The following is a 12,506-nucleotide window of genomic DNA, read 5'->3' as shown; positions in this document are numbered from 1 at the left end:
AATCAGTAACATTCATACCTCTCTCTTCCTATTATAATACAGCACAAGGCAAGGTAAAAATAACATGAGAAGCTTTCTTAAAAATAAAAATTAACCCCAGAGTTTCTACTATGAGTGCCAACATTTCTGTAAACTGCCGGTTATATTTTATATTGTGCAGCCAGAAAGCTGCTTTTAAATGCATTAATATCCTGAATCAAAACAGAATTGGAAAGGGAGAAACATTTTGCATTCTAAGCAAGCCTGTAAATAAGAAAATATTAAAAATGGGCTAGGCTTGCTCACATCATTGCCTACAATATGCTAATTAATTTTTATTTCTCAAGCTATTTTATCTTCAGCACAGGACAATACACTTATCTCTATCTCACTAAACAGTTATAGTAAGTAACAGAGATGATAAGCATTAAATCACATCAATATTTCACATTCATAGATTTATACAGCTGTATAGCATTCTTAAAATACTGAATTTGCAATTAATCATTCTCAGCTTTTTCATATTAATCATAAAATACAAATAATAAAAACAAGGCATAAACTTACTATTTGTTGGGTGCTCACACTGTCCTGTGGTCTCAGTCAGTGGGAAATAATTACCCCTAGGAAATCTGGTAAGCAAAAATACAATAAAAATAAACATTAGAATGCCAAAAAGAATAAATTCCGCTTTCCTGCAAGTATTTTTCCTCATAATACTTCACAGGCAAGGTTAAAAAAAAAGGAAAAAGAACCACAAAAAGCAAAGTTGAAAAAACATATATACACATTTAAAACATCGTCCAGCAGTGTTCAAGGATCCTTGCCTCTCAAACTTTAAAGCAGCACAGACAAATGTTGAGATGCCTATAATAGAACAAAAATCCAAGTTCTCAATCACTAGTTACGCAGTATGTGTCAGTAAGGAAGACAATTTCCAAAATAATGATTAATGTATTATCCAGATTTTTTCCTCTCTCTCTCTCTTTTCCCCTTCCCATTCAGGTTTTTCTTCTTATAAAATGCACATAGGTTTTTTCTTCCCTGTACCCTGACTCAGGCCTGGCTTTGAAATGCATTTCAATCTCTCAACACAGACTGCTTTCACTGCATTTAGAGTCCCACCAAGGCCCAGCTTTAAAAGCTACTGATTCTTTTTTTCTTTAGCCTTCCTCACAAAGGAAGGGTATTTTGTAAATTACCAGCTCGTTCAGATCAACAAAAGGTACTTTCATAGAAAGCCCCATTTGATTTTGCTCAAATTTGATTACAAGGATGGAGAAAAGGAAAGGAAGTCAAAAAGAAAAACCCCAGATGGCTTTTTCATTCATCTCAGTGAATGAGCTTTATCTGTGCCTTTTGAAACTGTAGCAGTGGAAAAGCATTTCTGTTGGCTTAAAAAACTTGACAAAAATTATTGGTTTGCCATTTCTCATGTAACTGCCATTGGGAACTGGATGAAAAGACTTTTTCATGGGATCGCCTGCTTGGATCAAAATAATGGAGATTAGGTATTTCATTATAAATTACAGTGGGAGATAGAGCAGGCTGTCATATTAATAGCAACCTGCTCATGGCCTTCAATGGTAGCTATTCTCCTAGACAAAGGACCAAGGGGGTTGTCTATTGAACTTGTACTTTAGGCCTGATCAATTTTCTATCATCAAGGCAAAAGGTGAGGTGACTAACAAAAGAATTCACACATGACTGACCTCATAAGCCTCTAGATAAAACAGCTTAAAGAAACAAAACACATCCTGAAATTATGGGTGATAAACTGTATAAAGGAAAAAGAAGAAGAGAAATGATAGAAAAAGGGAGAGAAAGAGCACGTGGGTCTGTAATTCTCCCTCCCTTCTTAGGTGAATGGACATATTAAAAGCTACTTGTTTTCAGCTGCAGATAATTGCAGCCTTTGCTTTTGCCATGTTCTGCCTTAAATCCTTCCATGTACTTTTTCGCCCAAGACTCTTCCAGTGATTTCATTCACGAGTAACCACAGCACCGAGTTTAATATGAACTTCCCAGAGCTGTAGCTGCACACAGGATTACACACAACATCACAGGCAGGAAGGTGTTACACAGGCATTACACTTAGAGCCAAAGTACAGGAATAGCTAGGAACCTTTGGGTTGCTACCCTTTTATACAAAACCTTGCTAATTATGGGAAACTTGGACATCTGAGCTATGTAGGAACAACACCTCACAGAGTTTGAAAGTCTTGACATATTTCTCTTTCCCTAAGATGTCATACAATTTTATAGAGAGTGCAAAACAGCCTTTAAAACGTTCATAATATATTTAGGTACCCTTATGAGTCAATGATTTGAATTTTTTGCCCTACTCCCTAGGAGATGGAGACCCTTCAGCATCAGCATTGGGCTTTGCTGATGAGCAAGAGATACAAAGGGTGAAACCTTCACCCCCCTGAAGCCAAATACATGGCAGCAAAATATTCTCTGATCTCTGCCAGGATCAACATTCCCTCCAGTTTGTTGTACAGGTAGAAACTCAACTACCCAGAAAACTTTTAGGCATGGAACTATGGCTGTAGATACATCATTACTCTGTAGGAATTTCCCACAAGCTGTTAAAATTAAATTTGCTAAATAGGGCAAAACTGCAGAAGCATGCAAATACTTGTATTTGAAAGCCAAAACATGAGCTAAAGCAGCTGAGAATCCCCCTTTCAGCCTAATAGCAGCTCAGGTGTAAATGGCACCTACACTCTACCTGCAGCACTCCATGGGAGAGGACAGGGGTATAGAATTTGGTTTCAAGCTTCAGCTACATAAGCCCCAAGAATCTGGTGTGTGCCAAGTTTTCAGAGATATTTAGGAGTTTCTCCTTTTAGCTCTACCACTGCAGTGATATTGCAGTTTCACAAATAAAGCTAGTCACTGAGTCATGGCCCTTTGCCACAGATCCACCTATCAGCACAGCAGTATTTATGCAAAGACATTTAAATAATTCAGGCTAAAAAGGAGCACATTTTAGCGAGCTAAGATTCAGGAAGAGCCAGACAGAACACATGGGAGGCTGGTGAACTGGGTGCAGGGGAGGAACTTCTGAGCCACAATTTTGCTGCAGAGCCAATGGATTGTTGAATTATGTTATCATCTTATTGCAAAAGTTCCATACCTTCTCAGTGACTTCTCATGTACAGCTCCTCACAGCACTGACTCCTTCTTCTTCACAAAGCAACCAACAAACCCCAACTGTCTCCTTACCCACCTAACCCCCTGTGTTGTAGCACTTGTCTTATTGGACACAGCTGTGGCCCATTAAGGGCGGGGCTGTTCCTAATCTTGGGTGATTAGTACAGCTGCAACTCCTCAGGTGTGAAACTACCTCCTGCACTATTTTCTTACATTCTATCCCTCCACAGGATTACTGAGTCCTACTGAAAACAAACTTCCATTAGCACAGAGAAATATAAAATAGTTACTTGTAAACACTCTCTGGAAGCAGAGACAAGATGAAGACAAGCAAGCCAGCAGCAGTGTGTGTTAAGTTTTGGCTGCCAGCACAAAAACCAGAATCAGTGACAGAGCACACACACCCCCAAGCAGCTCAGATACATGAGATCAGTGATGAAGCCCTAGTGGCAATGATATCTTTCCATTATTCCAGAGATCTACTGATGATTACTAAATGATTAGCAATTAATCCCAACATTCTATCCTCTGTGAGGGGCTGTACTGAGTAGTTACAGAGGAAAGAGCTCTTGTAATCATTGCAGATAACACCCTGAAAGTATTGCCTCTGTGCTCAGTGACACTGAGAAAGACAAACTGAATATTAAGAGCTATTTGAAAAAAAGTAAAGACCAGGCAGAAAACACATTTTGTGATAGCATCAACATAATATGAGTACTCCAGATTAAAAGGCAGGAGCAAGGCAACATACCAAAAAAATCACATAGATATGTGTCATTTTCAAAGGGAATCATTAGGCAAGCACTGCCACTAAGACACAGGCAGACTTGAGCCACAGAACACTTACTCTTTATGTTAAAAGACTATTCTATATTATAAATTCAGATACTGCTGTACACCTGCTTCTGGGTAGAAGATCCAGTAAGTGGCATAAGGAGATAGCAGCAGTAATATTTTTGATTTTTTTTTTTTTTGAGACTGCAAAGCATGGTTGATACAAAGGATGGCTTAATATTTGATAATTGTCAAATAGCAAGCCCCTGTAAATAACCAGAATTGGTGTATCTTAAAGCAGCTTTTACAGTGCCAGCACAGAATAGGGAAAGTATTATGAAAATATGTAAGTCAAACAATTCAAAGTTACCTGTGCCATATTATATTTGCCCAAAGTCTTGGAAGAGTGGATGAATATCAGAGCTGTAACTGCTTCAAAGTTATCATCAGAATTATTTTAGAAAGGACATGATGGATGGAGATGAGTACAAAAACTCTCACAAGAGCAAAAATGATGCCAGCTGTAGAAGGGGAAGGTAAGAAGACAGCCTAGTTATTTTAATTTTCTTTACTATTTCAGCCTAAAAGGAAACCAGGAAATGAGTAGGTGAGCATGGATTTGTCAAAAACAAGGCACAACAAGGTAACAAGCCTTGAGAAATAATTGATGGCACATTTCATGATTTTAAAAATACTTTCAGCATCCTTGCACAGGACATTATCCTGATAAAACCAAGAAACATCAAGTAAACAGTGATACTACAGGGTAAGTAGCATAGAAAAAAGCTGTGCTATAGCTACCAGTGCCTACAAGAAAAAGGCAGCTAATGGAATTCTTGGCCAGCACTGAATCCAGCACCATTCTGTATTTTCATATTTAATCCTGATAGCAGAGGAGGGACTGCTCCCTAACCCTCCATGGAATCACAGAATGACTGAGCTGGGAGGGACCCACAAGGATCATGGAGTCCCATTCTGGCACTGCCCAGGACAATCCCAGAAATCCCACCACGTGCCTGGCAGCATTTGAAGAGGAGTCTAAGCTGGGAACACCTTCAGGCACACTGGGAGACACAATTAGAGTCCAAAAAATCTCAATAGAAGTGGTTTGCAAAAGATGAAGTTTGACTCAAGGGTAGCTGCATTATTCTTACTCTCAGAAATAATGAACTGCAGAAACATAAGCTGGAAACAGCACAACAGTTCTGCACTAAAGGGTCTGGATCAGACGCTAAACCTGTATCCACAAAGCTATTGCCAATAAAAGCAGGTATCATACTGGAAGCCTCATAGCCAGAATAAAGCAGGCATTGAATGCCATCTGAAATGATCTTTTTGCTTTACTTGCTTTTGATGGATTACTGTTTAGTTGTGGACAATGCTTGCAGATTAAAAGATGCAGTTAATTAGAAAGAGCAGCAGTCTAGAAAACAATCTGCAAGACTGAAATATTAGACCTTATTCTAAAAAAGACTTCAAAATAGCATTATAGAACACAAATATGCCCTTCTATTCTAAAAGTAGAGCTTTGAGTTAAACATTAAAAAAAAAAATTTGCAGAGGTAAAGACAAATGTGCAAGGAAAATAAAAAACTCCTGCATAGCTTTCAAAACCGGTTAGAAAAATGTCTGCCAGGAATGGTTTAGTTATAACAGATTCTGTATTTAACACAATTTCTTGAATTTTTTCCCAGACTCTTCTCCACTTATTATTTTATCTTATGGTAATCATAAACCACAAAACTAGCTGAAAATATAATTTCATCAAATCCTGTGAAGCCTATTAAATATGTCAAGATTTAAACTAACTGTTTCTCACAATGTTATAAAGCAGAAGACTGTCTAAGCCAGGCTCAGTTATGTCCCTGTCCCAATTTTACTCCAAGGGGTAGCAGCACTTGTTTAGCTCTCTTCCTAAACCTTCCTCCTTCCCTTCTGAACTTTCAGCTCCATCAACCAAACATGAAACTCCATTGCATGTGCCTTTGAACTCATGGAATGAGAATTAACCTCCTCATAAAGGATTACTGCATCAGGTCAAAAAATCCCCATACATCATAAAAATCTGCACCAATAGCCTGAAGGAGTTATTCCAACACGTGAAGATACAATGTGGAGCAATCCTAATTCTTGACAAGTATTAGATACCACTTAAGCAAATGAAATAAAGATCCCTCTCTGAGTAACCTCTGTCCATGTCAAACTTAAACCAACAGTATGATCTCATGGTTATCTTTAATTGGAATTCTCTGTTCCAGCCTAACACAAGTGATTTCCACATCCTGACAACTGCAGGTTCAATTACCATGACAACACGAACACATAATTATACACATGCCTTGAAAGCCAATGTGGAGGAGCAGAAAGCACCCAGAGAACTTTGTGTGTGTTACCTGCGTGCTGGACAAACACACACCCTGACTGCAGTGCAGGTCTTTTAAATGTATTTTTACAGTCAGCAAAACAGTGAATTAAATTTATTTGAATTCAACAAAACATAAGTTTGACAATGAGGTTGCCTCAAACTTCATTTTATCCTATTCCGTGAGAAAAACCTCAGAAGTTAACAAAAAAACTTTTCTATGCAGTTCAGATTTTGAATAGAGATTTCATATAATTAAAACTACTTCCAGGTTGCTAAAGAATGATTTATGTAAATGGTTTCATCCAGGAATTTGATATCAAAAAAATAAGTTGATTAAAATACTTACGCAATGACAATTACAAGTACTTTAAAATCTCGTGTTTTTGTAATATAGCTTTCCTGTATAGGCTTAATAAGCTTAAAGAATTGTGTCTTCTAGTTAAAGATTTATTTTTAGGACACTCTTTTTAAGAGAAATCCCCATTCTTTCCTTTATTATCATAGCTTATTCATCTCTGTTCCCTGTAAGATATTTCAAAACAGTTGTGAATAATTCTAATTTCAATCTGTGTGCCCATTTAGTGCTAATTTTTTATCCCTGTGGTGTTATCAACAAATATTGCAGTTATCAGCTATTATCAGCTGTGGTGACTTCTGATGTAATAAAAGATACCTTTGGAGGGCTGAAGTCACCAAACTAATTAAACAGGACACTGAAGTTGGCAGCTAAGCTGGGCATCAGTTCCAGCTCTTGAGCAGGGAGCAGAGTTTATTACTGCACTTCTGAGAAATCAACCCAATTCATCACCTTATATCAGTGCAGTGCTCCTCACTGACACAGTGTTTTGCAATGCAGGAAAAAAATAATTTTTGCTGTGAAATGTCAAAGTGAAATGGAGTTATGGCTTCAGGAGGATAGGACTGGGCACTGACTGTTTTCCATTGAACAAGCACACACCTTTTCCCAGGGCACAGAGCCTTTCACCTTTACAAGCTCTGGTTTGTCAGCACATGGAGCTTGGCCACTGCTCCCAAAATCAGACCAGAATGTTTTTGGTGACATTGAAAGCTCACCAGTGCGTAGCAGCAGCTTTGGCATTCCTGCTTTCCCAAACTGTTGTCCCAAAGGAGCTGGAGCAGGTAACAAACCTGAACCAGAAATGGAAAATAGCACTCTCCTCACTGATTTCAAAGAGCAGCACTTTATTAAATGGATAAGAGTATTCATATGCCTTACTTGTTCAGATGAATAGAATGAAGGTGTTTGAATGCCCTTCAGAAAATGATACAGAAAAGAAAATCTCACACAGGTATGAAAACATTAAACACACACTTCCACTGGGGGAGAAAAGAAGACAGGACATTCTGAGTTCATTTAAATGAATGACAATACTCTCCTGGACCTTTAATGGGAGCAAGATTTTATCAGAGATAAGAACCAAAGAGACAGAGTGAGCTAGGGTAAGAAAGAGGGAAGTTATTTCTGAGAGTAATGACTTAAAATAGACTTCATCCAGTCTTGCTGAGACTAAACAAGTGTCTTTCATGATACAAGAGAGAGCAGAGAGACAGGGAATTCACTGAGAGTGCCTCTGGGACAGTGCATGTCACCACAGACTGTTCAACCCACTCTAAGCCCACACAATTCCCCACAACCCAGTAGGAGATTCTGTGGAAGATCTTCACGGTGATCCCTCCAAGCCTCCCAAAAACTGAAACCAATCCCTTCACCACCAAGGCAGGGGGTCTCTCAACATGTAGCCTTGGAGCACAAGAAAGATGTGCAGACTTTGGGAACAAAGTGCATTTTTCCTTCATGTGGTAAACAGGAACAGAAGTATTTCTGTTCTAACTTGGCTGTATAAACCCAAACATCTCAATATTAAGATGCCATATTCACCAAATTTGGTAGGTAACACCATTTGACCAGGCAAAATATTCAGATCACAAATCAAGTTGTTAAAGGACTAAGAAAAAGGGAGCATTAAAAAAAGTTTGCAAATGCCAAAACAGAACCAGTAGATTTGCAAGCAAAGAAGCAAGATAATTATCAAATATTTTAAACAAAACAAACAAATTAGCATTCCAAAAGCTGTAATATTGTTCAAACCTTCTGATAAAGTTAAGTAGAGGTGAAATAATAGACAACAAGGTCTCAGTCTTACATGTTTCTGCCATGGGTAAGGCTAAGATAATTATCAAGCAGTTTTAATACAACGTACTTAAAGCTTTAGGTTTTTTCACCTGTATGTAATGGCTAACATGGGTAATTGTAAACAGGAATTCTTAAATTCCCAAAGTTAATTTAGCTAAAGGGTGTATTTCTTGGGAAGTATGATGAAAATAACATTTAAAAGCTTTCTGTAACTATAGGTTTAACAGTTTACAGATCCTTTGGAAATTTCTTAGATTACCAAAGCAAACATAATCCTTATGAAGAAAAAAGAAAACAGAACAAACAAATAAACAAAACAAAACCCAAAACAGAGAAAAACCCACAAAAGAATTCCATTAAGCTTGCAGACTCCTTCCAGTGTTGAACTACATCACACATGAAAACACTGTTTTTCCTTCCTACTGGCACCAGCCAAAGAATGGCAAGAGGGTCTGCAAAAGAAATTGCAAGGTTTGCTTTCCTTTTTTTTTTATAGTGTTTTTTATTATTAATATTTTAAAAAATAAATTCAGAACAGAACTTCTATCCTTAGTATTCCTGTGGATCTTCAGCATCTTCCAAACATTTTCACAGCATGTATTAAAGAAATAACACATATTGGGATGGTTGTATTTATAGCAGAGTTTCAGTCATTATCATTCAGCTCTAATTCCTCCACAAAGACATTTCTTTGAACAATTTCATCATTAATGAACATTAATGAATTCAAAAGATTTTGCTTTTTTATAAGTTGTGACTGGAACAGCAGTTTGACATCAGAATAATGAATTTAACCATCTTTCTGATTACCATGCCAAATTTTACATCCCCTGGGCACCTGAGGTAATGTCTGTTCTTATCCCATAATCTATAAAGCTTCAGCTATTTCTGTTATTATCTTTTCAAGAGAAAGGTTTTGATCTCCAGTAGATTTGTGCACCATAAAAGAGGCCTGTTTTCCTTGCATGAAGAATTCAAGGGTTAAGAACAGGCAAAGAAATGCTTGATCTGAAGATCTTACACACAAGTTTGTTTTAAATTTTTTCAAGTATTTAAAACTTTTAAGGTACTTGGAAGTAGCATGCCTATTTATAATTATAGGCATGGTGTCTCTATCTCAAGCATAGAGACAGAGAAAATAAAACCATAGATGATAGAATATGCTGAGTGGGAAGGGACCCACAAGGATCAGTGACTCCAATTCCTGGCCCTGCACAGACACCCCAAAAATCAGAACCTGTGCTCCTTGAGCCCTGTCAGGCTCAGGGCTGTGACCACTCCCCTGAGGATACTGTTCCAATGCCCACCACTGGGTGGGCAGGAATCAAATCCAATGCCCACTCTCTGGGTGAAGAGCATTTTAAGAACCTTTTCCTTGTGTCCAACCTAAACCTCCCCTTAACTTAACTCCATGCCATTTCCACAAGTTCTGACACCAGAGAGGAGACTGGTACCTGCCCCTCCACTCCCCTTGTGAGGAAGCTGCAGAGCCTGAGATCTGAGCTCAGCTCTTCTCCAGGCTGAACAGACCAAGTGTACTCAGCCACTCCTCATGCAGCTTCAGCTCTGTCAAAGACATTGGGAATTTTTTTTTCCTGGCCTCCTTTCAGTATCACCATGATGATACCTCCTGCCATCATCAGCTATAATCATAATTCCAAGGCCATACCTCATCCCTCTGTATCCCAGCTTTCAAAATAAGCATTACATTAGAGAAACAATTCCTTTTCAGTTTAGGGAAGGAGAGAGCAGCACCACCTGTACAGAGTTTGGGTGGTGAGAACAGCAGGGGCTGCCTGGGCACTGCTGGTTCCCACCAGCGACAACCAGTCCCAAAAATGCATTGAAGAACAGGCAGAACACTGCCTGGAGAGGTTTTCCTCCCACCACTGAGGGAGAAAAGGTAGAGAAACAGCCCTGCCAGTGGACATGTCAGTGATAACTGAGGAGGAAGCAGTGCTGTGGGACTCCTTTGCCACCCTGGGGACACAGGGTTGTCCCCTTGCAGATGACATGGGATCAGACACCCACACATAGTACCTAAACAGCATTCCCAGGCAGGGTCAGGCTGTACCTTTGGACGGTTTTAATGGGATAATAAATTCAAAGGTTTTTGCCATTTTCTGTCAGTGACAAAACCACCAGATAGCTTGATGTCACAACAGATAATTTAGCCAGCTCCCGATCAATCATTTGTAGGAGTTGATATTCACTGGGAATTACAATGTGCTTGTCAGAGACCTCTGGTAATTTTACTGTGCTGTCAAAAAGGTGTCTTGGATGGGAAACTACTCAGGTAAAATTGCATTTGGCAAACGTATTAAATCAGGGTTGCCAAGAAAACTTGGCACCATTGGATTCCTGGTGGGGAAGGGGGGCTGTGGTCCCTTCCTGACAGCTCCACTCTGCTGCTCCTTCCCTCCCCACAGCTCTCCCTGCCCCAGTCTGGGTCCTTCCCCACACTGCAGCCCTCCCAGGACAGCTCTTCATGGGGGCTGCAGCTCTCCAGGGTAAATTAGGTCCAGAACACACCCTCCGTGGGCCACACAGCCCACTCAGAACACCAGACTGCTGGATATTCCCTGGATGTACCTCAGAAGCCTTGAACAGAAAAATTTAATATCTATCTTTAGCTGCTGCTAAAAAGCAAGGTCCTTTATTTTCTGCCATCCTTCTCCACTACTCTGAGACAAGATTTTACAACATAGAGAGCTAGTAGATTATGGTCTGAAGTAAATCCCACAAAAGAACAGTGTGGAAGAGTACAAAGACAGCTTGCCAGGGCATTTATCTCTTCTACTTAAGCCTAGAAACACAGAATAAGTATGTATATATATATATATATATATATATATATATATATATATATATATATATATATATATGTATATATAGCCTCCCAAAAGGCTGAAAATAGCAATAGGCAATCCCAGTGGCTTGGGATGCTGCCTGCAGAGAGTGTGCTCCTGTTCTGAAATCACAGAGGGAAGGGAAAGGTCCTTGTGCTCACTGTGTTGGGAGTCACTTGAGATTCTTTAAAAAGGAACACAGCAACAGAACCTGGCAGTCTCACATGCACCAGGTACAGGAATTGATGGATGAACCCTCAGTACACAGCATTGCCTTAAAAAACAGATCTCAGAATGGTTCAGCGCAGCAAGTGAGGACAGGTCAGGAAAAATAGCAGGACCATTGCTGACAAATGGGAAGAATCAGAAAAATGTATGTCCCCACTCAAGCATGGCTCCCTTTAATGTGTAGATATAGTTGGGGCAATTAGTATTTGGACAAAACTATGTTATAAATGGCATTACACACCTTGCATAATAAATGATCACAGCAAATATGGGGTTTTTTATCTATGCAAAAACATAGCCTCAAGAATATGTATTTCATTATCTAGCTAGAAGTTTAGGCACTGTAGTTTGGAGATATACTAGGAACAAATTGGATTTAATAGGAAAAAATATTCAAATGTTATTTGTTGAACACATGGGAAGCTTCAATAAATCATTTGAACTGCTCTTAATTATAAAATTTAAGAAGATGCCAGTACACTTAATCAGCAGGGTCCAGTGAATACACAGAATTCCTTGGCCTGAGCCCTACCCACACTTCTCTCCATAAATCCCTTCTTGCCTCAGATAAGAATAATATAGATCCACAAAATTATTTTAGGTACACATCTCTTTGGTTATCATATCTGGGATTTGAAATGAGATTAGAATCCCAAGTTTCTGAAATATAGAGAGATAGAGGGATTAATCTTTTATCTAAATATATTTCTAAAAAAGAAATAAGCATTTGTTACCATTATGAGGTATGATTATGACCTGCATCTTATTTTCTAGTCCAGCATGTCACTAAAAATAAAGGGCCAAAAGTTCTGCCTTCTGAATTTGGAAACAGTTTGTTGTATGTGATTTATACCAGCCCCCTCCTTACAGAAAACCTTTTCACCACGTTACTGTGTGTATAAGAACAATTATGGAAATTCTGAATTCTCAGTGTTTTCTTTAGATGGGCTGATGGGCTGTGAAAGGTGCTGGAGTGACAGCTCTTCTGAGAGAATAG

The 12,506-nt window shown here is 38.9% G+C and overlaps 1 long non-coding RNA gene across 3 annotated transcripts in view; it reads right to left on the bottom strand.

The window, feature by feature from the left end:
* Window positions 1-12,506, bottom strand: part of LOC131087745 (uncharacterized) — a 258,869-nt gene that overhangs the window by 238,357 nt on the left and 8,006 nt on the right. For all 3 annotated transcript variants that reach the window (XR_009114909.1, XR_009114912.1, XR_009114913.1), the window contains exon 2: window positions 547-611. This is a non-coding gene — a long non-coding RNA (uncharacterized LOC131087745). The remainder of the gene's footprint in view (window positions 1-546; window positions 612-12,506) is intronic.

Source organism: Melospiza georgiana, chromosome 10 (assembly GCF_028018845.1).
Source record: "Melospiza georgiana isolate bMelGeo1 chromosome 10, bMelGeo1.pri, whole genome shotgun sequence".
NCBI lineage: Eukaryota > Metazoa > Chordata > Aves > Passeriformes > Passerellidae > Melospiza > Melospiza georgiana.
This window is presented reverse-complemented; position numbering and strand designations above follow the sequence as displayed.